Here is a 25,966-nt window from a genome sequence, read left to right on the forward strand (position 1 = left end):
CCTTGATCTCGATGAAGAAGAGCTTCGCGGAGGCATTAAGGAGATGGATGCCGAAGAGGGTGAGCCCCTAACTCGGCTCCCGAAGTATATCCCACTATGGAAAGGCAAAGATAAGGTGCCTATAGATCTGGATACCGTCAAATTCATGGTTTCTACACCACTACTGCTCAAGAAGGTGGTGTTTGAGGGTGCGCTATTGGGGCGCATTCCATCACTCAAACTGGAGGATTGGGACTTGGAAGATCATGAGAAGTTCCCGCAGCATGTGTTGAATAAATATTTGGCAAAAATTTACTATGAGGAAACTAGAGTAATGTGAGTGGAGCCGATGAAGTGGGTCGCGAGAATTGAGAAAGAGGGCCTGCTGAACATGCTCTGGGTGCCACATTTCAGTCGAATGATCATTAACATTGTGTGTGTCTTTGGCTGGGAGAACCCATCCCTATTACTGACATGTTGATCCACCAGATTACCATGCTTCCCTATTAAGGTGTGGATCCAACAGAGGCATTTGGAGGAAAATCAAAAGAAAAGCAGCTCATCGACCAAATGAGGAGCAAGTTTGGATTGGTGAAGAAGTCACACAAATATTCTATCCACTCCATTACCGACAAAGCAATGCAGTTCGCCGCACAGATCTTGGCCTACATGATTATGCAGAATTGTCACGTGGACGAGGTTCCGGTGCCGGTGATTTCATTAGCTACACAATGTGCTAAAGGAGTCTAGTACAAATGGGCTCAGTAACTCTGTAAAGAGTTTTTGGCAAACTGTCGTGAAGCCCAGGATGAGGGCAAGGCATTTCAGTATGCCTAGTTATTGTTGTTGATAGTAGTGGTAGCATGGAGAATGTTGAAGGATAATTAGTTTCCTCTGCAAGATCCTGACCTTTCGGAGGCAGCGAAGTTCACTTCGCTCTGGGCGTCCAAAGATGCAACGTGGGTCACAGAGACCAAAATTTTTTGGGTGCTCGTAGAGATGGATCTCCGCATGGTGATCAACCAGAGGCTAAGGTTGTCACCTACTCTATATGAACAATTGGAGCCTTATGTAGAATTCAAGGCGGATTTTCACAATGTTTCTATCCACGTGTGGCGGGATCCAAGAAGGCATGGTACAAGTTACCTTACCTAGTAAATGAGGCAGATGTACTGGAGATCATTGGTAAATGGCCAGGGGACTGGCTGGTTCCATCAGATCCAGGTGGAGGAAAAAGCAAGGTCGAGGAAAGTACCTCTGTGCAAAACAAAGCAGCGCAAAAGCAAAAGGAGATAGAGCAGGTTGCAACTCGAGAGAAAGTTGGGTTACAAAAGGAAGTTGCTGCCAAGGAAGCTGTTGCTAAGGCAAATGTCGACAAAGAGCAGGCGGACAAGGAAGTCACCATAGAAGTTGAGGGGTCTGACTCCCAGCATACTCTAGACCAAGAGGAGTCAGATGTCGAAGGAGGCAGGGGCGAGGAGCCAAAAACCCCCTTTGAGCGCAAGAAGAGGCTGAAGCAGACAACATCAGGACCGCGAAAGAAGCAAAAGTCCACCAGATTCTCCCAGGTGGATCTGCTAGTCCTCACTAAGGGGGACTTAGACAAGATTGGTGATAAGGTCCGTGACATGACAACAAAACTCTAGACACAGTTCGAGCAACAGTACTAGGAGGCCCTGAGAAATGTAGAGAAGGATCTACATGACCTACAGATCTAGACGGGGCAATTGCAAGCGAGCATTGGCCAGGTGACCCTACAGCAAGCTAGTGTGATAATCCTAGATACAGATCAAACTCTGGATCTCAGAGTCATTCAATTGTCGGACAGGACCCTGCGCGCCCAGTCAGAGGAAGCAAACACGCAAATGTCACAGATCAAGGATTTGGGTGTCAATCTCACAGAACTCCCTATCCAGACCCTACATGAATTGCACCATGGTGTATTTGATGAACTGAGGGTAAGGGAGTAGCACACACTACTGGTGATCAATGAAGTCAAAATCAAAAACCAGCAGATATTTTCAGAAAAGGCACAGGCACTGAAGGAAAAGGAGGAACTTGCTACACATAGCTAACAGTTGGAAGCAATGATTACACAGGCCTGTAATGCGCTACCTGAACTCAATATTTCCACAGAAGTAGAATTAACAGAGAAGATACAAAAGTTGACTGTGGCAGTCAAGGAATCAAAGGATGAAATCAGCCAAGTCCGATTTGAACTCCAACTACAAATTTCAGAGTTGCAATTGAAGTTGCAGCCAACAACTTTGCCAAAAGTTCAAGAACAGCGTAGAGTAGCGATCAAAGAAGGCATGGCCACATTGGACACAATAGTCAAGGACTACACAAACTTATTCAAGAAGGCCATGGAACTCTGGACATCTCTGCAGGAGGATCCCACTCTACAGAAGATTGACACTGACATTCAGGAAAAGCAGCAACAATTTGATGAGACAAGGTTGACTGTGTGCACTTTGGCGCCAGTATGGTGGTTCTCATGGCTATAGGAAGGCAAGCAGCTACAGATGGAAATTAAAGAGCTACACTAGAAAGAGGCCATCTTGAGGGCTAGAACATAGCCTTTGACGAAGGAAGTTAGCCAGCTCAATTTGTCAGCTCAGAACAAGTTGAAGGGCATCCAGCAAACACAAATGACAATGGGTCTCATGGTGGAAGATCCTACTATAGAGAAGCTCGTCGAGGAAGTACAACAGCAGCTATGCAGGGCACAACTAATTTGCAAGTTCTGAAGATGGAGTTCCGCGAACTCCAGGACATGATTGCAACACTAGCTGAGTGACTCGAGGACAAGTCACCAAATTTTGTTGGGGGCCTGTTGGGAAGGGGTCCCTGGGGTAAATTTTGATAAATTTTGTAATTTATTTTTGTAAAGATGTAAAGTCTCCATGAAATGTGGAAGCGAAGCACAAAGCTAGTCAGAGTCAAAGGGGCTTTAGTCCCTTAGATGGGTAGGTGATAGGAATGTTTTGAGACCCCATGGTCCGCGAACCATGGTATTGTAAAAGTAAGGCTATAAATAGAAGAGTCATAGCGAGTCTAAGGAAGCATTGAATTGTTAAGAATCTTTGTAAGGGCAAGTAAGATAAGGCGGGAAATGTCTATTTCATGTACTTATGCGAAGCGGAAGGCTCCTGCAGCTAAGTGCGTAGGGAAAATAAGTATGTACTTGAATGATTATATCTAATAAAGACAAATATGAGCTAATTATTGCATATCTATGTAATATTTCTTACTTCTATAAGTTTCTGTATGTTCGCTCTGTAATGCAATTTATATGAATTGATTCTTATCTTGTGTGTGAAAGTGGTAGAGTTGTATTGTTTATACATGTAATGAATGATTAAAGGCCTTCGCGAAGATCTGGAAGTTGTTAAAGTGAATTTAATGTAATAATTTGTTCCGGAAGGGTTAGGGTGTGCGAAGATAGAACTAAGCCCTAGGAGCTATAGGAACCTATCACATTAACCTCTGGATGCAGAAACCTGGTTTTGTCATCCCCCAATACTGCTTTGGGTGAGACTGTAGCCTACGCTATGCGGGTTGTTGTCAAAAGGGCCAACAGTTAGGGTTTTGTTGGTTGGTGCAGCTAACATTGAACCTGATTCAAGCCCCATCAAGCCAACAAATCCCTTGCCCCATGGAGATTTCCTTGAAACACTGTCAGGATTTTACCACGTAAATTCCTATGTTAGTTTGTGTGATTCATTTCTATTCTTTACACATTTCTTTCTTGAATGTTATTTCAAAAACCAACAAAATAGGCTCTCTAGGAAAAGCTAGGAGGATTCTCGAGACTAGGGTTCTGGGATATATCTTGTCAAGGGGTTTTCTAGACCTGAAAATCCTTGTGGAGAATTGGTTTCTATGTGATCTTTATGAAATTAGAGTTGTAATTTTGTGGGACCACAAAGGACCAAGTGGACCCAGAATTAGGTCAAGGATATGGAGTTGATCAACAAAGGAGGAGCTCGACCTAATTATGGAGGGGAAGAGGATCAAACGACAAGTTTTCTTTGGGAATTGAATGCAATGATCTAAGTGAGGACACTAACCAAGGGAAATCTATGGCAAGCAATGGTCCTTGAGCTAGGACTTGCTATATCTCAAGATCCCACCGTCGGAATTTCAAAAAACCAACAAAATAGGCTCTCTAGGAAAAGTTAGGAGGATTCTTGAGACTAGCCTTTTGGGATATATCTTTTTAAGGGGTTTCCTAGACCCGAAAATCCTTGTGGAGAATTGGCCTCTATGTGATCTTTGTGAAATTAGAGTTGTAAAGTTGCGGGACCACAAAGGACCAAGTGGACCCAGAATTAGATCAAGGATATGGAGTTGATCAACAAAGGAAGAGCTTGACCTAATTAGGGAGAGTAAGAGGATCAAAGGACAAGTTTTCTTTGGGAATTAAATGCAATGATCCAAGTGAGGACACTAGCCAAGGGAAACCTATGGCAAGAAATGGTCCCTGAGCTAGGACTTCTTATATCTCAAGATCCCAATGTCAGAATTTCTTGAAGTTTGGAGGGCCTCTAGAGAAAATCATAGCACATTAATGGGCAAGAGATTGAAGTTTTTTTATGGCTACAATGGGAGAAAAATGATGCCCTAGGTGACCTATGGAGGCTTGATCCAAAATGGATCTAAGATAGACTTCTAAGTCTAAAGTGTTCCTCACAGAGTAAAATGAAAGTCCAAGGATGCTCTTGGAAATAGCCCCATTACGTAGATCTTTTCATTCTGAATCTACTACAAATTGAATGGGATAAAACAGACTTCAGATGTAGAAGTTATCCCAGAAATAAGATTGCCTCTGTCCTTTGGAAAAGGAGGCATTTCTTCTAAAAATGGCTTAAAAGGCCTTATAAAGGAAATCGCATCGCAAAAGGCTAAAGGGAAGGACTTAAGGCCAGGTGGAATGAACCCTAGACTGTGGCCTCCAACTTATCGCATCGGAGGTAGGTCTCGCCTGATATCGGAACCCCTGGGCCGTAGCGAATGCGATATGCCGATTGCGATTTGCGATTGGAGCCGATAGCGATGATCGGAGATATCAGCGGTCGGCGGATCGGCCATCGGAGAAGGTTGAGGACCATGCCCCCGGGCAGTTGCGACAATGATATGCGATATGATGATGGGGCCGATAGCGATATGCCGATATTGGCGACCGGTGATCCTCGATACAAAGGGCCGATGCGATAGTGACATGCGATGCGATATCAGTCATCCGATCAAGGAGCAGATCAACGGTCATGATTTTATAGGCGATCGACGATCCCCGATGCTAGGGCCGATGCAATAGGAATTGTGATAAGCGATAAAGAGCGGACCCGATAGGAATTATAAGCCCGATTGCATAAATTTTGAGATCCGAGAATTCAGATTTTCTATGTATTCCCATGTATTGAGGTTTTTAGACCTCCCGCCTAAGCAATGAAATATGCCGATGAAAGGCAGACCCGATAGAGTTTATAGGGGTGATTTCATGGAATTTGAAGTCCGGAATTCATGCCTGATAGTGTATTTTTCGAGAAATCTCTGTGTATTGGAATTTTGTCCATTTTCAGGTTTTTGCCTGGAAAAAGGCCCTGATCCCTTTCTAGCAGCTCCTGATCATTGTGCCATGCTGCAAGCAGGCATTTTGTAGACAATGATGCATTTGGGAATGCACAGAGCCACAGAGTCATAGAGCCAGATGGCCAGTCAAACAGACAAGGAGTAGAGAAGCCGCAGAGGGATGATTACACGCAGAGAAACGACTAGGGAAGCCGCAGAGCCGAAAAAATTCCTCAAAGAAGCCAGAGAGCACGATTGGAGGTAGAGTGTAGAGCAGCTAGAGAAAAGCTAACACATAGAGCAGCTGAGGGAGCCTTGGAGTTGCTTGGAGGTCAAGTGGAAAAACCAGAGAGTTGAAAGTTGCTGAAAAAGGTCACTGGAAGGTTGTTGAAGAATCGCTTGGAGGTCAAGCGAATTACAGAGGCACGCAGAGGCCGAGAGAGAGCTCAGAGAAGCCAGAGCTGAAGAGCCAGAGCCAGAGCTAGAGCTAGAACCAAAGCCAGAGCCACGAACCAGAGCCAAGAGCCAGAGCCAGAAAGTCGGAGAGCTTCAGAGTCGGGGATAAGATGGTGTTCTAAGCCCATTGTGTTCTATGTAAACCAGTGGATTTGAGCGTGGAACTTGTAAAAGGAATTTTCCATAATCCCATAGAGCCTAGTCGAGTTGATTAGAGCTCAAGGAGATGTAGCCCAAGAGTTTTGGGTGAACTCCATATTATATTGCTATTATGTGTTAGAAAAATATTATATATGACAGAGAAATGCAAGACATATAATATGCGGAAAAACACAAACACATAAAACCAGAGAGACACAAATATGCGTGGTTCACCCAGTTTGGGCTACGTCCACCTCGAACAGCCAGTCCTTCCTTTCTATTATCCAACAAAATGAAGAGACACAACCTACAGCAGATCCGCTGTAATATCCTCTATTTTCTCTCACAATCTCACCTCTCTGTTTCTCGCTCGGAGAATACACAGCCTCAATACAATGCCCTCATACAAAGAGAGGGGTTGCTTTCTAGGGAAAAAAACCCTAAACTAAACATAAGTTCTACCGTCAGATCATCCGCCTAATGAATGGCCCAGATTGACTAGAAATTACTATACTTTTACAAGGCAATTTTACATCTGTTTTTAGCTTCGGGGGTGCTACCCCCGAAACCCCCGTCAGGGGACCACTAGCCCCTGGACCCCCCAACCAGGGGGGATCAGCCCCCCTGAACCCCCGCGGGGAGGACAAGTCTCCCCCGCACCCCCCCGCGTGGAGGGGTGTACAAACTTCCTGGGGTATACATCTCGCTGAAACAAAGACCTCTAAATAATCATGCTCCACTATTTACTATTACATGTATTGACATATCAGCATAAGAAACAGAACTTACAGCACTTAATAGTTAAAAATAAACACAAGCACACACCTATTTCAAGCATTATTAATTCCACAATTGGTTAATCATAATATCTTGGGAATATTTAAGCTCTGGAAGTGGGAGAGGTTCTTGTAAGCTGACAAGAAGCCTTTAGTGCCCCATTTTCAGATCAGGTGGTATCATAGCTTGAGATTGATTAACCCCACCTTCAGGAAGGTGATATCAAAGATGATTATACCAGAGAAGGTGGTATTAGATCAGAATGCTTGATTGACAGAGCAAAGATTGCTTGTCTGAAAGGTGTTTAAACAGTCAGAGGTTGATTATATGCTTGTTTGCAGACTGACTATTGTTTGAGTTTGTAGAGGTGAAGGGAAAGCTATTGATAACTTAGTCTAGGAAGGACAAGAAGGAAGAAGGGCTGAAGGCATTCTTCTTATCCCAAAGGACCTCAAAGCAATCCTTGAAGCACAAGAGGTTTGTTGCAAAAGGTTGCTTGAATAAGCTCTTTGTTAATCTTGTTGAAGTTCTTTTGTTCATTGGCATAATGACTACTTCTACAAGTGAGTCTTCAAATCCCTCCTTCATCACAAGATTCTTTGATGAAGACATGAAGCAAGACTTGTTCATCATTATGGATATGGTGAGAGAAATGTATGGGGATGGAAGGAAGAGCAGCATACTTAGAGACAAGTTGAATTCCGTGGAGGAAGAGAAGCAGTTGCTTTCTGACAAATTGCAGGAAGTGGAGAGGCAACTTCATATTGCAAATATGAACATGAAAAGGATGCATGAGTTGGAGTCATATCTCTTTGTTGCCAAAGAAGCCTTAGTCAAGTATCAGCTTTAAGAAGAGGTAAATAGTTCCTGTTTGTCTTCAAATTCTTCTAAGAATGCTTATATGGGTTCTTTTGAAAAACATACCAGAGGCATAGGTTCCAAGTTAATGTCCAAGATGGGCTATGAAGGAAAGGTCTTGGGTAAACATGCACAGGGTATTGTTGAGCCAATAATGGTTGAGGAAAGGCCTAAGTATTTGGGTCTTGGCTATGGACAGTCTTATGGAAAGAGTTCCAAAGTTGCCATGAAGGCCATTGAAACAGTTCCAAGAAGGAGTTTCATTTTAGGTCCTCTACCTCAGAAGTGTGAAGATTGTATTCAGGAGGAATGCAATAGCTTGAAACATCATTTGCAGGATGCAGGTGTTCAGAATCACACACTTGAACCAGAGAGTTGTGGAAACTCTGAAAGCCTTGAAGAGATTGATGGTGTTCCAAAGGGAGCCACTTCTTCATTTGCTTCACCTCCTCATGAAGGCAATAAGGGTGAAAGGGAAAGGTATAAATCTGGTTCTAACCATATTCCTTTTGATTATGTTTAGCATGGTAAATTCCCACATAGATATGGGAAAAGAATTGCATGCTCCTTTTATGGTTTGGATAACCATCATGTTTCTAGATGTTGGAAGAGAATGGCCACATACAGGAAAATTTTGAAGGAAAGGAAGCAAGAAGCCAAGGGTCCATTGGACAAGGCAAGTGATGTTGTCAAGAGGATGCACATGCAGTGCACTTACTGGACATCTTGCTGCAAAATGTTGGAATCTGAATCCAACAATGCTTCCATGAAACTTGAAGAAGGTGGAAAGAGAAAATGACAAAAATGGAAAGGAAGTTTCCATGGATGATGTGTTTCAGGATGATTCACATGTTGATGTTGATGTGCAGACAAACGTAGCACCTTTGAAGTGGGTTGGTAAGAAATTGTTAGAGTTCTTATCCAATTAAGATTGCATGTCCATTGTTGCATCTATTTGCATTTCTTTGTTAATGAGAATGCAAGTTGCAAGATTTTACCAAGAAGGTGAATGGAAAAGTTGAGTAGGAGACTCACTTTATTGCTGCAACATTATATTCATTTCAGCTTTGAAAGTACAGTGTGCTTAAGCGAAAGTTGAAGGATGAAATGCATGCATGAGAATGATGTGCATTGACACAGGGATGTTGATGTTGTTCTTGTAGTTGAACATGTATGTGTAATTAACTTGAAGGGTTGATTGCTTTGTTGTAACATGCATGTTGATATTGACTTGAGAAAAGTTAACTTGGTCTCCAGAATGGAGATAATGATGGAGTGTTTCATCTTTTGAAAAGAATCCTTGAGATCTTTTCTACATGCTTGACTTGAAGGGTCATTTGTTTTAAAGGCATGTTTTGTGGGCTTGGTATCTAGTCCATCATTTGTATGCAGATGTAAGACATGGAGGTGTTCACAAGATGTGAAATCTATTTCTTTTGTTGAAGCAGGAGTTTAGTCCATCCAATTGTTGTCTGTATTTCTATTTTTGTTAACAGTTGTTGTTGACAGCTTTTCAAACAGGTACAAATGAAAATTTTGTGGAGAAAATGTGACTTCACATTGGTTTGAGCCACCTTGGATCAATGATCAAGGCAGAGAAGTTCAAACTACCTTCTGTGACCATCTTAGCAGGAGTTCTGCATGAAGTCAAGAAGGAAGACAGTTCTTCCCAGGAGGACCAGCACATCCAGGAAGGAGAGTGGTCAAAGGCTTTGGTTTAGAGGCACTATGCAAGGCAGAAGTATGGAGGCTGAAAGAAGAGGGTGTTGTTACTCTCATTTACTGTTCAGATCAGTATGTCAGTCTTTTGGAGACCAAAAGTTCTTTTAGTGGGAAGGTGTGATCCAAAATGGATCTAAGATAGACTTCTAAGTCTAAAGTGTTCCTCATAGAGGAAAATGAAAGTCCAAGGATGCTCTTGGAAATAGCTCCATTGCATAGATCTTTTCATTATGAATCTACTGCAACTTGAATGGGCTAAAACGGACTTTGGATGCAGAAGTTATTGCAGAAAGAAGATTGCATTTGTCCTTTGGAAAAGGAGGCATTTCTTCTAAAAATGGTTTAAAAGGCCTTATAAAGGAAATCGCATCGCAAAAGGATAAAGGGAAGGACTTAAGTCTGGGTGGAAGGAACCCCTGATTATGACCTCCGACTTATCGCATTGGAGGTAGGCCTTCTCCCGATATTGGAACCCATGGGCCATAGCGAATGCGGTATGCTAATTGTGATTTGCGATTGGAGCCGATATCGATGATCAGAGATATCGGCGGTCAGTGGATCGGTGATCGGAGAAGGTTGAGGACCATGCCCCTGGGCCGTTGCAACAACGATATGCAAGATGCCGATGGGACTGATAGTGATACACCGATATCGGTGATTGGCGATCGATGACCAGTGATCGATAATCGGTGATCCCCGATACAAAGGGCCGATGCGATAGCAACATGCGATGCGATCTCAGTTGTCTAATCAAGGAGCAGAGAAATGGTTAGGATTTGATCGGTGATTGGTGATCAGCGATCTTCGATGTCAGGGCTGACGCAATAGCAATTGCAATAAGCGATAAAGCGCGGACCTGATGGGAATTATAAGCCCGATTGCATAAATTTTGAGATTCGGGAATTCAGATTTTTTGTGCATTCCCATGTATTGAGGTTTTTAGACCTCCCACCTAAGAGATGTGATATGCCGATGAAAGGCAGACCCGATAAGGTTTATAGGGGTGATTTCATGGAATTTGAAGTCCGAAATTCATGCCCAATAGTGTATTTTTCGGGAAATCTCTGTGTATTGGAATTTTGTCCATTTTCAAATTTTTACTGGGAAAAAGGCCCTGATCCCTTTGTAACAGCTCCTGATCATTTTTCCACGCTACAAGCAGGCATTTTGTAGAAAATGATGCATTTGGGAATGCGCAGAGCCATAGAGTCACAGAGCTAGATGGCCAGTCGAATAGACAAGGAGTAGAGAAGCCGCAAAGCTGCAGAGGGATGATTACATGCAGAGAAACAGTTGGGGAAGCCACAGAGCCAGAAAAATGCCTCAAAGAAGCCAAAGAGCACGATTGGAGGTAGAGCGCAGAGAAGCTAGCGAAAAGCTAACACGCAAAGTAGCTGAGGGAGCCTTGGAGTCACTTGGAGGTCAAGTGGAAAAACCAGAGAGCTAAAAGTTGCTGAAAGAGGTCACTGGAAGGTTGCTGAAGAATCGCTTGGAGGTCAAGAGAATTACAGAGGCACGCAGAGGCTGAGAGAGAGCTCAAAGAAGCTAGAGCTAAAGAGCCAGAGCCAGAGCCAGAAAGCCGGAGAGCTTCAGAGCTGGGGATAAGATGGTGTTCTAAGCCCATTGTGTTTTGTGTAAACCAGTGGAGTTGAGCATGGAGCTTGTAAAAGGACTTTTCCATAATCCCAGAGAGCCTAGTCAAGTTTATTAGAGCTCAAGGAGATATAGCCCAAGAGTTTTGGGTGAACTTCATATTATATTGTTGTTCTGTGTGTTTGTTATATTGCTGCATTATTTATTGTTACACGTATTGACATATCAGCATAAGCAAAAGAACTTACAGCACTTAATAGTTAAAAATAAACACAAGCACACACCTATTTCAAGCATTATTAATTCCGTAATTGGTTAATCATAATATCTTGGGAATATTTAAGCTCTGGAAGTGGGAGAGGTTCTTGTAAGCTGACAAGAAGCCTTTAGTGCCCCATTTTTAGATCAAGGCTAGGCCTGGAAAGAGAATAAGAGGTGAGAGAAATATTATTTGAAAGTGATTACCTATGGAAGGATTAATGCCTTATCCTTTGGGAGAGATGGAGTCAAAGAGAATTTTGTGTTTGGAAAATATTTACCCAATCAAGGAAGCCTTCAAGTAATTTTGCATGGCATTAGGGTATGAGAGCGGCTACTTAAGGTCTTTATACTTCAATATGCAATAATTCAGAGTGTGCCATGATGTGAAAATGGGCCTCAAACATAGTGGACAAGGGGTTAGCCCCTTGTTTTCCAAGAAAATCCCTATGGTGCTCCAAAGTGGGTGTGGGGACGATATGACATCCTCATGGGTCTCCAAGTGGATCGGCAATGCCTATAAACCATTTGTAAGGGCTAGGATGATGACATAAGCCCTCCTTTGTCTCATGCAGTGAGACACATCCTCATCTAGACCCTGGAACATCTACCAAGTGTATGGTGCAAGCGTGGATCCGGTTGGTCATGGTGAACTGGGTGCATCATCCTCATCCAAAAGATGGAACATGAGGAATCATTAAGTGGTGCTGGGGATCCATAAAGTACTCTCTGTTATGGTGGAGGTCCATGGCTCTCAACACTCACCCTATAAGCGCCAATGTGGCCCTCTCGAGGGTTAGGACCTTATATAGGGAGACTAAGACCCAAATGGAGACCCACCTACAATCTTGTATAAGATCCAATATGTCCCCTTTACCTCCAACACAACAAATCATTAGAATAATCAAGTAAAAGAGCTTACAATTCATGGAATCAATGGGGCACTTCTTGGTGGCATGCCCTTCCATAGTGGGTTTTGGCATGTACAAGTGTCTCCAAGCTCAATAAGGGGGATTAATCAAGGACCCTATTAGGTGGTTTCAACCTTTAAAGGGGGTGACATGTCCATGGTACATCCATTAGGTGGTAGGTGGCAAATGATATAGTGATGGAACCTAGTGGCGATCAAGGGAATGCTCCAAGCCACATGTCATGGTACAAGGGTAGCTACAATAAGGGAAGCCCACACGTGGTTATATGAGTGTAGGATGGAGGAAATTGTGGTACATGAGTTACCTCAGCCTTTGTTTTTCTACCCTTCTTCATATACCTTTTTCCTTTGATTGATTCTTCTCCATAACTACCCGAGGCTCCAGGGGATGAGAGCATGATGTGCAGGATATAGAAGTGAATACCCCCTTTTAAGATGGGGCATTTCATTGCCCACCAGGGGTTGGGACAATCATGGGTTCCTTAATGTGGATGGGACTCATCTATGGCCCATAGGAACTAGGGTGATGTCCATAGATAAGAGGTAGAGTTCATGTTTAGCTTTTGCCCACGTGCTAAATTTGTATGTCCTAGCCATCTTTTGCATTTTGTGTTACATTTCCTATTGAGAGTGGCCAAATTATGATTTTTCTTTTCTTTTTAGCTACATCAACCTCCAGGGCATTGTTTTAGGCCCGACCCAAGGTGTGGACATGGGGAGGGGGAGGCTAACCCTATGTGGACCCAATGGGCACATGTGGACCCGAATGGGAAAAGAGACGGACACATGTTGGAAAATCAGATAGGTAGAAAGATTTTCTTTATGTTGACAATTACTTGTGATATTCTTATGTTCTTATTAACTTTCTTATGTTCTTATTTTATCTTAGTTCATCAGGAAATTACCAAAACCATAACACGAAGATCAAAGACACCATTAGGCAGATAGCCAGGGAAAAACCCTTATTTAGGGGAAAACCCAGTCAACAACTCTTCCTTTAATAGTTTCACGAGATGATCCAAGAGTCCTTGACTTAGACAGAAAATTCCTCCAATCACCAAGTTAGGCCCTCCTTTCTTCTGTAGACGATAACCTTCCAACAACAACTTCGACCTAGTCACTTCGATCTAGTAGCAATAGACTTTCAACTTCCCCAACAACATAACTTTGATCCAAAAGTAACTTTGATCTTCCATCAAATAGCCTAGTAAATCCACACATGTGAGAGAGAGAGAACCTAGAAAATTTGATTTTCCTTCTTCAACAAATCTCCTCCTTCCTCTGCAACATTGCACTTTTCTACTGCCTCTTCTTGAATATCGAACTTGTGTGAGTGTGTTTTCCAAATGAATTGAATTGCATTGTATATATACCATTTTTTGGAGTTCGAATTGTCCTCATGTAGGCTGACTTGAACAAGTAAGCGTTGACTTGGTGTGGAGGTGACAAATGATTTATTTTAATTAATAACAATTATGTTTACATGATTCAAAAGCCCAAGGGTCTCATTAAATGGACAAGGACTCTAATGACTCAAGACAAAACTAAGAAGTACTCAATGTGAACTTTGACCTAAAACATGATGACCCAAGCATGAAACCCATGCTTTAATAAGTCATAACAATAATAATAATAAAAATATTTTTCTTTCTTTTGATAAATACATTTCATTATGACTCAAATACAATTTATGAAGACCAAACCTAGTTACATTCTTCAACACTCCCTCTTAGCTATGGAGGTATTCATATATATACAAGTACATGGAAGATCTCAAAACACATGAACCACTAAAAGTTTAGGCACCCACAATGCCACAGACTAGGTTCCTGATCAGGGCAATCTATCCAGGTGGGACCAAGATGGACTAAAGATTTCAACCTCTCTAGGTACCATTAGGTTTACTTGCTAAACATCAACCTAGGTAACTAGGTGTATAATGCAAGGTCAGATCTCTATGACCAACACCACCCTCCCTACTTCGGGAACTAGACATCAACACACAAGTTGACCAGATGTCCTCCTAGAAATTTTACACACACAATGCCTCAACACATCAAATCTCTTCGGATCAAACAGATCAGTAGCATTAAGCATGCTTCCAAAACTTCAAGAGATTTACCTGAACAATCACAACCCTAATTAGTAAAAAACTTTCAAATATACATAAGTAAACACAGACCTCCAGGGTTTTCAATCATCTTGATGTTGCTTCACAATTTATCACAGTAGGACTTAGAGGCTTCCAAACAAATCTTGACAGAAGTTTCCTCAATCATATAACTTCCTTCCTACTTCACATGTAGCAACATATTCTACAACTAGATCCTTCTTTCCTTCTTTTAGCAACACCTCAATATACATTCTCCAATTTCTTCTTCAAGGTATCCATCATGACTATAATATGCCCTCCCTCTCAACTTGGGAGATATACTATTTCTGTTATTCAGGCTCCCTCTTAAGGAGATTAAATTCTTTTTATGACATCAGAGAATCTTTCATGGCTTCCATCCTTCTTATCTTGATCATCATCATTCATATAACTTCATTCATCATGCTTATCAATCAAATCAACTTAACTTGAGAATATATTCAACCTCTTGAAGATTATGTACATTCACAACTTAGATGGCAAGTACAACCAAATATATATATATATAGAAGCATGAAGTTAACTATATCAGAATCATACAATAATGGAAGCATTAGAATTTAGACATTAAATACCTAAACTTAGTTAGGCTCATAATCAGCAAGAGACACATACTTTTAAACTTCAACTTCTTGCTCAGGTTAGGTTATAACCCCTAGATCAAATTGATAACTCAATTAAGATATTAGTCTCATTATATATAGGGCCTCAATATTTCTTCCAGAGATATGACATACTCTAGTATAATATATTTCAAACCCTAGAAGCAATTCAAAAATTATAGTTCTATAGTGCATCCAACTTTCATATGTTAGACTTCTACCAAGATTTAATGCAAACCTTAGATTTCAATTTTGATATACTAAGCCTTATATGTCAACAATCAAAACCAATCACAACATAATCTAACGTTTCAACTGTAGAAGTTCCCACCGTAGATCAACAGATTATGCAATATACTAAAGCAAAATACAAGATCTACTTCTACAACAAACTTTGCAGAAGCTTAATCAAATTGAGCAAGACCAAATAGAACACATATAACTGAGAATGAGAAACCAATCACACATGAACACAGAAGAATAACCCAGGGAAAGCCTCAGCCTAAAACCCTAATCTCTGTATTATCATACAAGTGGAAATATGTTCATATTTACAAAAAGAATCAGCTCACAAGCTATCCTACTCTCTCAGCAATCCAACTGCTACTCATAGACAGTCAAAGGCTTCTCACAAACCTTCTCCTCTGCCCTCCAAGCCTCCTATTTCCTTGCGCAGTTTTTCTTGGGGTCGAGTGCTTCCACTTGTGTGAATTCCCACGTCACACTGCTCACTTGGCTCAAAAATAATTGCACAAACCTGAAGGAGATGATTCCTTCTGCATGGATGAGTTTCCTTTATAGGAAAAATCCACCAATTGATAGTACACTATCCCTTCCTTTGATCTCAACTGGGCCTCTGACTGAACTGACATGCATGAGTTATTTATGAGAGAATATTCAGTTATCTGGAAAGCAGCAAACATGCATGCAAGTATTAACTAACTGAACTCACAATTAATTCAACAAATTATTTGAACTAATCTAACTGGACCTAACTCAGTTAACTGAGCTAACTAATTACAACTCAAATTATAACTCATCCTTATCTCTTTAACTAAGGGACAAATTCCTCAATTAATGGGATAACTGTTGCATGTCCCCACATAGACTTCCTGTTTGATTTTCTACAGCTAATTAACTCAAGATGAATTAATTAATTATTTTACAAACAGCTGCTAAGATCAAATTCGAATTTTACTTCTCTATTTTAGTTCAAGGACTAACTAAAATAGGAATCCATCCCAAAAGTCTATTTATAGCAATGCTATTTTTAGCACTTCCATTTTTCATTCCTTGTTGCTATGTCCAACATTGGTACCCGAACTGCTATTTGTAGCAATGATATTTTTAGCATTTCTTGTTGCCATTTTCAACACTCCCTCTCAACAAGAAAGGCATTCAACTCGAATCCAATCCTGAACCTTTGGAATTTTTTGCATGCAACACTTCTCCCAAGTGTTGTTACTCCAACAACTCTAGAAACAAAAAAAATCTCCCAACTGACCTCCATGTTGAGCTAGAAACATCCTCTGATGTTGAAGCTCCATCTGTCGCTGACAAGTGCTCCCTCTCTGACCTCTGAGCTGCTGCAACACTCCATGCATCTCGCACCGTTGCACACCTCTCTGTACCATCCTGCATTGGTGCAACACTCCTGTGCCTCTCGCATTGCTACAACCTTATAGCTCTACACTGCCTTGGGATTCCTGCACTATAGCTCTCTCTGCCGCTCCATCCGCATCTGTCACTACCCACTCAGCCAGTCCTGCTACTCCTCGTCGGGGCTCCTGTAGCAAGGTCTAATCAAAGAAGTTGGGTACCTCAATGATCCTGCCCCTATTCCAGCCTTCTTAGGACTGTCACTCCACATCACCCCACCTCCTACCTGGAGGTGTGGATGCATGTGATCCCTTTGCCCACTTAGCTTGAAATTTCCCCCTACTGGAGATCTCTACATGAGTAGATGTCTCCACTCGATCTCCTCTCGGCTTCTCTAGTTGTGGCTGCCCCACAACCTCCTGAAGTTGCTTCACCAATTGTGGCTCCTCCAAAATTGTCTGAGACTTCTCCTGGCACTACATGTTGAGAGGTAATGTATTCTCCCTCTCAACCACCAGGTCTCCAACAGTTGCCTTGCTCCTCAAGGCTTTGCATGCATCTTGAACCTCAAGAGCATACATGTTCTTGACTCGTGAACTGATCTGCTTCACCTGTCTCGTGGTGATGTGTCTAAGGAAAACCTTTCCCTTACTAAAGACTACATCATAGCCTTTGTCTTCCAGCTTCATGATCAACACCAAATTTTTCCTCAGTCTTGGTACATACTTGACATCGGTCAAGGTACTGTGCGCTCCATTCTCCCTCTAAAAAATAACAGTGCCTACACCTAAGACACTATACTTTTCATCATTACCCATCGCTATGAGTATCTGGAGATCTTTCTCCTCCAAGGTACTGAACAAACTCTTGTCGCTGGTCATGTGAAAAAAAGCTCCACTGTCAAGAAACCAACCACATCCCACCATAGATGAACCATGCATGCGAAGAGGGTGAAATCCAACTCAAACTGTGAGGCCAATGCGTCACCTTCAGATCCTTCCTTGGATCCCATCTTTAATTTCTTCAGTGGACAATTTGTAGCAAAATGGCCCACCTCATGACAATGAAAGCATCGCACTTTTGATTTGTCAAACTTCTTCCCACCATGGGAAGAAATCAATTTGGGATGAGAATCCTTCTCCTTCCCTTTCTTTGCCTTACTCGCTAATGCGCAGTTTTCTTCATCCTCCTTGGATGAAGAACCATCTCTGGTGCTTCTTCTTATCTCCTCCTGCATCAGATCCGACCAAAGTTGTTCCCAATCTGGCAGTTTCTCTCTTCCATTTACCGAGCCTTGGTAGCTATGCCAACTCTTAGGAAGACCGAGGAGTGCAAGACTCACCATGTCATTATCGGCTGTCATGATCCCTACACTTCCAAGCTCATCCTTGTAGGTGGTGAGCTTGTTCAGATATGTAGATATCGTGTCGCCCTTTTCACACTTGATTTTCCAAAGCTTGTCTTTCAGCGCCAACTTGCTTTGATCGCTGTTGTTCTAATACAGATCCTTCAATGTTTTCCACATTGAAAACAGTGTCTCCTTCCCATGGAGACTCGAGACTATGTTGTCTCGAACTCCTTCTAGAAGGATTCTCCTTGCTCTAGCCACACATTTCTTCCATTCCGCCAATTGAGTAGCATCAGTCGGCTTGGGGACTTCTTGATCAATGAAATCCTTTAGACCGTTATCCTCTAATACTGCTTCCATGCGATCCTTCCAAGCTATATAATTTGAGCTGCCACCAAGGGCATACTCGAGTCTTAAACCACTGAACTCCATTGGTGAAATTGAGATGTGATAAGAACTCGATTTCTATATTCAGGAACCTCAACCTTCGAACTTCTCCCTTCTTGTATACAGTTCTCTCCTTTAATCACCTTTGCTCTAATACCATGTAGAAATTCCCACTGTAGATCAACAAACTATGCAATATACTAAAGCAAAATACAAGATCTACTTCTACAACAAACTTTGCAGAAGCTTAATCAAATTGAGCAAGATCAAATAGAACACACATAACTGAGAATGAGAAATCAATCACACATGAACACAGAAGAATAACCCGGGGAAAGCCTCAGCCTAAAACCCCAATCTCTATATTATCATACAAGTGGAAATATGTTCAGATTTACAAAAAGAATCAGCTCACAAGCTATCATGCTCTCTCTACAGTCCAACTGTTGCTCATAGACAATTAAAGGCTTCTCACAAACCTTCTCCTCTGCCCTCCAAGCCTCCTATTTCCTTGCGCAGTTTTTCTTGGGGTCCAGTGCTTCCACTTGTGTGAATTCCCACCTCACACTGCTCACTTGGCTCAGAAATAACTACACAAACCTGAAGGAGATGATTCCTTCTGCATGGATTAGTTTCCTTTAAAGGAAAAATCCTCCAACTGATAGTACACTGTCCCTTCCTCTGATCTCAACTAGGTCTCTGACTGAACTGACATGCATGAGTTATTTATGAGAGAACATTCAATTATCTGGAGAGCAACAACTACATGCATGCAAGCATTAACTAACTGAACTCACAATTAATTCAACAAACTATTTGAACTAATCTAACTGGACTTAACTCAGTTAACTGAGCTAACTAATTACAACTCATCCTTATCTCTTTAACTAAGGGATAAATTCCTCAATTAATGGGATAACTGTTGCATGTCCCCACATAGACTTTATGTTTGATTTTCTACAACTAATTAACTCAAGATGAATTAATTAATTATTTTACAAATAGCTGATAAGATCACATTCGAATTTTACTTCTCCATTTTAGTTCAGGGACTAACTAAAATAGGAATCCATCCCGAAATGCTATTTATAGAAATGCTATTTTTAGCACTTCCATTTTTTCATTCACTTTTTCTATGTCCAACATTGGTACCTGAACTGCTATTTATAGCAATGCTATTTTTAGCATTTCTTGTTGCCATTTTCAACATCAACTAAATGACCAACTTCTACTAGGGTTTGTTGTAAACCCTAGATTTTATCATCATAATGGAAACGATATCACCATACCCTAGAATATCAAACTTCTACTAGGGCTTAGTTACAAACCCTAGAATTTGCACACTATCAACAATTAGTTTAGCACATATACATATCTAGGATTTCATAATCATGCACAAGCATATCAATATTCATTAGGTAAGACCAAGACAAATAACAATACATTTAAAGTGAGACATATAACTATCTTGATTAGGCTAGGGTTCTGATCAGACAAACAAACATACACCTAGGGTTTCATTCCTAGGAGCCCTCTCTAGATATTATAAGGGTTTTGCTCATAAAACCTAATTTACCAAAACCTCGAGTTTTAGGAATACACAACCCTAAAGGACTAGGTTTTCCATAACAATATTAAGATTCCAAATATGACATTACCATGAAAACCCCAAACATCAAAAGAATAATATTTTCTAGATTTCATCAGTAACCCTAAGTAGACTAGGGTTTTCACATTATCATTGAAATACCCTTAGGTTATGGTTTTGTAGGGAGCCTTTTAGGGTTCCAAAAACATGATGGTTTTAATGAGGGTAGATTCAATCTAATGATTAATCACCCAAACAAGAATCTCTATGATTCAAAGGTCCTAGACATAATACTTGTTAGTAATGTAAAGCAGATTTGAATGAAAGTACCTTTATCTTGAAGAGAATCACAACTTATGGTCTAAGACATACCTTTGAGTTGCTTTCTAGACAAGCCTTACAGGACATCAATTCCAATATATCTTCTCCATATCCCTTGAGCATATCAACGAGCTTTTCCTAAACAAGGAAAATATGAAAATAAATGTTCTTAGCATCTAGTACAACCACATTTAGATAAGAGAAGGAAACCAAATATAAAAAGGATAATACAAGGAGTAAGATACTTCCCTTTGGAAAAATGGTGAGGGCTCCCTCTTAATCCAATTTCGAGGGATACCTATATCTTTAACAAAACAATTCAAAAATGTTTTTCCAAAGCATGTTAAACCTACAAGTACTAGAAATCAAAGCGAAAAGGAAAATAATTCAAAAACTTAGAGTAGAGGAACTTAGTAGTATAAGTCCTTTATTTCCAATTATTCAGTTTTTTTCTTCTTTGGAGATCCTTCTTCAGCAACATTTTCTTGATACCTATTTATCTTTCTATTTCTCGAATTCTCGGGACAATCGCTTCTATAGTGACCCATCTTGTGACAATTGTAGCATTCAATCTTGGATAGGTCTACCTTTCTTCTAGGCCATTTAGACTTCTTGAAGGTCCCTTTGTTCTTGTGATGATCAGAATAGGCATTTGAAAATTTCTCCTCTTCACTCTCTTTGTTTCTTACTAATGAGATTTATACTTCTTCTTGACTACATGCATTCCATAATGGTTGGAACATAGGAGTTTCCTTCAAACTATTGAGACCTGATGAAAAGGCACTCCAAGATGTTGGTAATCCTACAAGTGCATTGATTACAAGCTCATTTTTAGGTACTATCTCATCTATTGCCTGGAGTTCATCTATGATTCTAGATATCCTTACAAAGAAGGATGACATAATGTCTTCCTTTGTCATCTTTATAGTTTTTAGTTCATTATTAAGACTTACAATTTGACCAAGATTCTTGACTGTGAATAATTTGGATAAGGCCTCATACATCTCTTGAGGAGAATTTATGTTGGATATATATGGGATGAGGTTACCCTTAATTCCATCCAACATTAGGGTCATGGCCAATATCTTTGTTTCTTTGAACTTTGCTTTTTCTGCATCACTTAATTCATTTGTAGGCTTCTTTACTTTTCCTTTGACTAAATCCAAGACTTTATTCTTCTCGAAGATGAGATCTATCCTCTTTTTCCATGCCCTGTAATTGGATGCTCCTTCTAATTTGTTTTCTCCCTTCATTGAGTTAGACATTGTTCTTGAAGATAATAGCCTTGAATTCTTATATAATCCTTTCCCTTGATGACCCTTATTCAAACTTCTTAAAGCTCCTTATTCTTCTTTCAATAGATCTTCAGGCTGCCTTTTTCCTTCTTCTTCACCTTAGCTCTAATACCATGTTGGAAAATCAGAAAAGTAGAAAGATTTTCTTTATGTTGATAATTACTTGTGATATTCTTATGTTCTTATTAACTTTCTTATGTTCTTTTATCTTAGTTCATCAAGCAATTACCAAAACCATAACACAAAGATCAAAGACACCATATGTAGGCAAACAACCAGGGAAAAACCCCTATCTAGGGGAAAACTCAGTCAATAACTCTTCCTTTAATAGTTTCATGAGATGATCCAAGACTCCTTGACCTAGACACATACTTCCTCCAATCACTAAGTCATCCCTTCCTTTCTTCTGCAAATGATAACCTTCCAACAACAATTTTGACCTAGTCACTTCGATCTAGCAGCAACATACTTTTGACTTCCCCAACAACAAAACTTCAATCCAATAGTAACTTCGACCCGACAGTAACTTCGACCCGACAATAATTTCAATCTTCTAGAAAATAGCCCAGTGAATCCACACGTGTGAGAGAGAGACAACCCAAAAATTTTGATTTTCCTTCTACAACAAATCTCCTCCTTCTTTTGCAACTTCGCACTTTTCTACTACCTCTTCTTGGATATCGAACTTGTGTGAGTGCGTCTCCCAAATGAATCGAACTTCACTACATATATACCCTTTTCTGGAGTTCGAATTGTCCTCATGTAGGCTGACTTCAATAAGTAAGGGTCGTCTTGGTGTGGAGGTGACAAATGACTTATTTTACTCAATAATAATTCTCTTTACATGATTCAAAAGTTGAAGAAGGGTCTCATTAAATGGATAATGACTCTAATGACTCAAGGCAAAACCTAGAAATCCTCAATGGGGACTTTGACCTAAAACATGATGAACCATGCATGAATCCTATGCTTTAATAAGTTATAACAAAAATAATAAAAAAATATTTTTCTTTCTTTTGATAAATACATTTCATTATGACTCAAATACAATTTATGATGATTGAACCTGGTTACATTCTTCAACACACGAGGAGGGGGAGGCTAACCCTATGTGGACCTAGTGAACACATGTGGACTTGGATGGGAAAAGAGATGAATGGGGCTAAAATGAATGGAAGGGAGTGATGTATATGGTGTTAGGAAGCGGGACCACGCAACCAAAATTGGGATTTCCCATGTAGTGCCAATACTAAAGCTGATAGCCAGTAAAGGAGATCCCACGGGACTAGGATACAATTGGAGAAGACAAGAGTATATACCTAGCCCACTCTTTCCATTGAATCCCCACATCAATCCACGCCCAAAAGTGTCCATGAAAAGTAAGGAAAATTACTCAATATAGGGAATTAGATTATCCCTAATAGATTCTATAAGGATGCTTATTGTCAAGATGTCATCTTCTTGAAAATTTTCTTTCCTTGCTTGATTAGTTGGTTCAGTGACTATACTTACAACAATGCCCAGAACTCTGTCTTGCAGGAACTAGATCAATCCTGGCCTTCCATGCCCTATAATTAGTGTCTCCTTCAAAGTTGTTCTCTGTCTTCGTGAAGGAATTCACGATGAACATGAAGATGACCAATCAAAAAATCAAAAGATGAAAACTTCCAAACTCTTCAAGGTGCTCTCAATTCTTCTTCAAGGTGATCTCACAACTCTTTCTCTTCACTAAAGCTCTGATCCCATGTTGATTTTCTAGTGCATTCAAGACTAGTATAGTTTTTCAAAATTTATAACAACTTTCAATGATATATTCAGTGTTCTTTTTGCATTCCAATCATTAAGTAGCTATACATGAAACACTTCAACCATTCATTTCATCAATAAAGTAGTATAGAGATCACTGTAAACCACAGAAGAAGAGACACCAAAATTAGACTCACAACAAGGGGAAAACCCAACCAATCTTTTCTTATGAGAGAAATTTTGTTCATCCATAATACATCAGAATATTCCAATAAAAATTTCAAATCTGACCTCAACAATATCCAAGTCAAAACTAGTGAATGAGAGAGAAAATCAACGCTGGTCAAGGATTACAATCTGCAACAAAGGGCTGAATTTCAGCCTAAGGTAGCTGATCAGAAGAGCTGATATTCGGTCCTTAAATGTCTCAAAAATGATATTCAACGAACCAGTCAAACCTGCGGTCAAAGCCTCAGTCAAAGCACGTGGTCAACTCCAATCAACAACCCAGAATAGGGACAAATCTCAGTCAAACAGATCCACAATAGTCCAAGTCAACGAAATTGAAATAGAGAAGAAATGTTCGTCAACACAGATAAGATTCTCCTTCAGATTCTTTTGCATGTGTGAACTTGCTCTCTTGCTATTTCAGATAAGATGTGATGTGTGTCCAAATGAGGTTCAACGAATCTATATTTATATGAGTTTTAGGAGGTACATTTTCACACATGTGGGGCCCACTTGATGATCATGAGGCTGACTTCGTCAAACCCAAAAATATGAAATTTCTCCATCACTTGCCAATGAAAATTTCCGACCATAGCTACCCAAATTTCCTAACATTTCAGAGACTGGAATAAAGGCAGATGGAGTAGCTCAACTTTCTGTTCTCACATCTCTCACCTCAGACCTAGGTGGCTTACTGATCATAGACTTGGTGGATTCTTCATTGCAAATTTGACACAGTTACATCAATCAGATATGTTCGGTAGCAAGACTCCTAATGAAGGGGCTATTTTTCTCAAATTTTTTCCCTAAATTGAATTCGCATGGAAAAATGTCAGTCAATTTCCAGCATTGGTTTCTCTTACATCTTTAAACATGAGCAATTGTACCATTGAATCTATTCTTGATGGATTGGAAGAACCTGAAACATCATTAGTGACGCTACATTTCTCTGGGGCAAGTTTCATAGATGCCTACCGTGTGCTTTCTTGCCTTCATGCTCAAAATTTGACTTTTCTGGATATGTCTCGATCATCCATGGACAATGTGTCCTTCCTTGATGGTATGAATAGGCTTGAGTGCCTAGATCTCAGCTGCACTAGAGTGACAGACTCATCCATGAACTCAGTGGTTGAAATTGGAGCAAATTTAAAACATCTTAACCTAAGTAATACAAGAGTCACTTCTGATGCTTTATCTATTTTATATGGAAATGTACCCAAACTTGAATTCATTGCATTATCTCACACCATGATGGATGATAACGCTTTTGCATATTTGGGACTCATTCCTGCATTACGTAGCATCAGCTTGAGCTTCATTAATATCAAAGGTTTCATTCCTGTAGGAAAAAGTGAATCAAATCCACAATTTTCACTGTCTTCTATTCAACGACTTGAACACTTGGGAATCTTAGACTTAGTAAATACTCGCATTTCTGATCTGGCCTGCCATCCCCTTACTTTCTCAAAGGGATTGAATCATCTTCCTCTCAGAATGACTTTCTCTCAGACATTACTCTTCACACAGTGTCTTCCCTTCCAACGCTAAAATATCTTAGCGTCCAAGGTGCTGTTGTGACAACTGGTCTATGTTCATTTGTACCACCCCCACTGCTGCAAGTACAGGATCTAAGAGAATGCTGGCTTTTAAGCAAGGAGGGAATTTTGGAATTAGAGACGTATCTTCAACTACAATTAAGGCATAAATTAATCATAACAATATCTGAGGACCAATCTAGTCGCAGTCATGGCAAAATGTTTTTGTATGAAACTATGAAAGCCTTTATGGTGAAGCAGGGAAGAAAATATGGCAATATTACCTCTTCATCTTCACTCCATGAGAACCCGCCTCAAAGGAATTTATAGTTGATGAGTGGTTCAGTTGGAGCTGCATTTTCTACACTTGCAAGGGAGCATTCCTTACTTTTATATTTGATTGTAGACTTTCATAACAATAATAGATGGTTAAATCAAAGCACTTTTAATGCTCAACGTTGGGTTTTAATCCCTTGAATACGTTGTCATGTTGATGTTGATGGAGAGCAATTTTAGACGGCTAGCTAGCTTTTACATTTGACTCCACCTCTGGACTTGGGTTGTGAGACGAATGGGCTTTTCATAAGCAATAGCGAAATACTATTATTCAATGGTAATATGAAATTGCTAAGTTCTTTGACTGAAATTTTCAATGCAGTTGTTAAGTGCAAAGATCCAAAGAGTAGCAGTGAAGTGCTTGAATCCAGTTGAACATTTCTGATTGAATTTTTATCTTTCAATGGCTTTAGTGCAGGTTTGGATGATTTGGTTATCTCTCACTGTGTTTCTTACAGAAAAATATTTATGGAAGAGCCAGGAAATGAGGTTACTGAAAATTCGAGGCTTATGAAGCATATGGGGGGAGGAGGATATGAG

General features: G+C 40.4%; 1 pseudogene; it reads left to right on the top strand.

The window, feature by feature from the left end:
* The first annotated feature begins 43 nt into the window (after positions 1-43).
* On the top strand, positions 44-25,420 carry LOC149163162 (uncharacterized; annotated as a pseudogene).
* The last annotated feature ends 546 nt before the right edge of the window (positions 25,421-25,966 follow it).

Source organism: Pinus tabuliformis, chromosome 5_2 (assembly GCF_031772625.1).
Source record: "Pinus tabuliformis cultivar Carrire ecotype Pingquan chromosome 5_2, CPIR1, whole genome shotgun sequence".
Lineage (NCBI taxonomy): Eukaryota > Viridiplantae > Streptophyta > Pinopsida > Pinales > Pinaceae > Pinus > Pinus tabuliformis.